The 3,131-nt window shown below is 38.6% G+C and overlaps 1 long non-coding RNA gene across 1 annotated transcript in view; it reads right to left on the bottom strand.

Moving 5' to 3' along the window:
* LOC123618653 (uncharacterized) overlaps positions 1-3,131 on the bottom strand; it is a 129,958-nt gene that overhangs the window by 52,342 nt on the left and 74,485 nt on the right. The gene's annotated exons all lie outside the window — the stretch shown is intronic.

Raw genomic sequence — 3,131 nt, 5'->3', positions numbered from 1 at the left:
GCTAATCCTTTCCTGTCATTTCTTGTATTTAAAAAAAATTTTTAATTGAGGTAAAATATACATAACAGAAAATGTAACATACTGTTTTGAAGTGTATAGTTCAGTGGCATTAAATACATTCACAAAGTTGTGCAATCGTCACCACCATCCCTCTTTTAAGCCTGCAGAACTGAAGCTCTGTACCCATTAAACAACAGCTCCCCATTCCTCGCTCCCTGCAGCCCCTGGCAGCTACCATTCTACTTTGTCTCTATGGATTTGATTTCAATAGTTACCTCATATAAGGGAAATCATACAGAATTTGTCCTTTTGTGCCTGGCTTATTTCACTTAGCATCGTGGTCTCAAGATTCATCCATATTGCAGCATGTCTCAGAATTTTCTTTTTGAAGGCTGAATAATATTCCATTATATGTATATAGCCCATTTTGGTTTTTCTTTCATCCATCGATGGACATTTGGTTTGAGGCACCTCTTGGCTATTGTGAATTTATGCTGCTATAAACATAGGTGTACCAGTATCTGTTCATGGCCTTGCTTTCAGTTCTTTTGGGCATATACCCAGAAGTGGATTCCTGAATATGATAATTCTATTAATACTTTGAAGAACTGCCATACTGTTTCCATAGCAGCTGTACCATTTTACACTCCCACTATTATTGCACAAGGGTTTAAATTTTTCTACATCCTCACCAATTTTACTGTTTTTCTGTTTGTTTTTTAGAAGATGGCTGTTATATATATATTAAAAAAAAAACAAAAAAAGTATTGGTGATGATTAAGTAATTTGTCGAAGTGGACTTGTTGAGTGCTTGACAGTTGAGCAAACACTTGAAAGAGGAGACAGCCACACAGATACCCAAGAAAGGTTAAGAGAAACAGCCAGGGCATGGCCTTGATGTAGGAGCGTGCCTGCTGTGCAAGGAGGCCAGTGTGGCTGGAGCAGAGGGAGCAGGAGCAGAGAGGTGGGAGAGGAGTCAGGGAAGCACCCTGGGTGCGTATCACATAGGGCCTTACACACCATTGCAGGGACTCTGGCTTTTATTCTGAGTACAGTGGGAGCCACTGCAGGCTTCTGAGTAGAGGAGAGGCTTCACCTGACTGACATTTGAAGGACAGCTCAGTCTGTTCTATTGAGGTGAACTGTAGAGGCACAATGTTGGAATAGGATGCTATCACAGTAGTCATCCAAGCCAAGAATGACGGCAGCTAAGATCAAGAGTCAGAAGAGTGGTGGGAAGCTGCCAGACTCTGGTTATATTCTGAAGGCAGAGCTGTGGTTGGTAGAGAAAGGAGTCAAGGATGGCTCCTGGGCTTTTCACCTCGGACACTGAGATGGGAAGGCTGCAAGTGGAGCAGGTTTGAGTGGAGGTTCAGGAGTTCAGTTCAGACATCCAAGCAGAGATGCTGAGCAGGCACTTAGGTGAAGGGGTCTAGCATTTTGGATAGAGCTAGATATGAAAGTCATTGGCATATAAATTGGATTTAATAAATAACTATTAGCCTCACTATCGGCAAAAAGACAACCTACTGGATGGGGGAAAATATTTACAAGTGATATGACAAATAAGGGGTTAATATCACAAAATATATAAACAGCTCATACAACTCAACATCAAAAAAACAAGCAAACCGATTTAAAAAATGGGCAGAAGACTTCAATAGACATTTTTCCAAAGAAGACATACAGATGGCAAACAGGTACATGAAAAGATGCTCAATATCATTAATCTTCAGTGAAATGCAAATCAAAACCACAATGAGGTAACACCCTACACCTGTCAGAGTGGCTGTCATCAAAAAGACCATGAATAACAAATGCTGGCAAGGATGCGGAGAAAAGGGGACCATTGTACACTGTTGGTACAAAGGTAAGTTATAACCATTATGGAAAACAATCTGGAGGTTTCTCAGAAAACTACCAGATAGAACTACCATATGACCCAGCAATTCCACAGCTGGGTATCGATCCAAAAAACCCAAATGCACATGCACCTCAGTTGGTTCACAGCAGCATTATTTACAATTGCCAAGATATGGAAGCAACCTAAGTGTCTATCAACAGATGAATGGATAAAGAAGCGGTGTGTACACACACACACACACACACAGGAATATTACTCAGACATAAAAAAGAATGAAACTTTGCCATTTGCAACAACATGGATGGACTTGGTGGGTATTATGCTATGTGAAATAAGTCAGACAGAGAAAGAAATACTGTATATCACTTATACGTAGACTCTAAAAAACACAACAAACTAGTGAATATTACAAAAAAGAAACAGACTCACAGATACAGAGAACAAATTAGTGGTTACCAGTGGGGAGAGGGATGGGGGAGGGGCAAGATAGGGGTAGGGGATTAATAGATACAAATTACTATGTATAAAATAAGTGTGCTACAAGGATATATTGTACAACACAAGGAATATAGCCAAGATTTTATAATAATTGTAAATGGAATATAACCTTTAAAAATTGTGAACCATTCTGTTGAACCCCTGAAACTCATGTAATATTGTACATCAACTATATCTCAAAAGAAAAGTTAAAGAATTAGTGACCTTCATCCTAGATAGACTCAAACAAGAAAAGAATAATTTTCTCTTCTATTAAGACTCTTAGGTTTTTCTTTTTATGACTTAAAAATTTAAATGAGAATAAGAATATAAAAACAAGTATATCTGTATTATCCATATGGAGAGTGATTCAATTATTTTATAAGTTTATCATTTTACATAATAAGTGCCATCTCTTCTACTCTCATGGAAAAAGATGTAAATTCCTCACTAAATTGAATAATTTAAAATGAAGAATGGGAGAATACATTTTTTAAAGATACCCTAACCTAAAAGGGATGCCTTTGCAATTGAGAAATAATTGAAATAATTTTTATGAATTGAACAATGACTCTCCTTTTCCTTTCTCTCCATCTCATCTTTTATTCAAGTGAATCCTGCATTTTCACAGATTGGGTTGATTTGCAATGAGGGGTCCACCTGCACAGCAGCAAGCCCAGGGACACTTCTTCCCCTAGGTGGCGCCACAGGCCTGTGCTGCTTTGGTTCCTTTCTCAACAGCATCTCAAAGACGCTTCTCTCAGCAAAGTTGGACAAACTCTTGGTCCTT

The sequence above is a fragment of the Camelus bactrianus genome, chromosome 30 (assembly GCF_048773025.1).
Source record: "Camelus bactrianus isolate YW-2024 breed Bactrian camel chromosome 30, ASM4877302v1, whole genome shotgun sequence".
NCBI classification, from domain to species: Eukaryota; Metazoa; Chordata; class Mammalia; order Artiodactyla; family Camelidae; genus Camelus; species Camelus bactrianus.
Note: the sequence above shows the minus strand (reverse complement) of the source record. Positions and strands in the feature narration are given on the sequence as shown.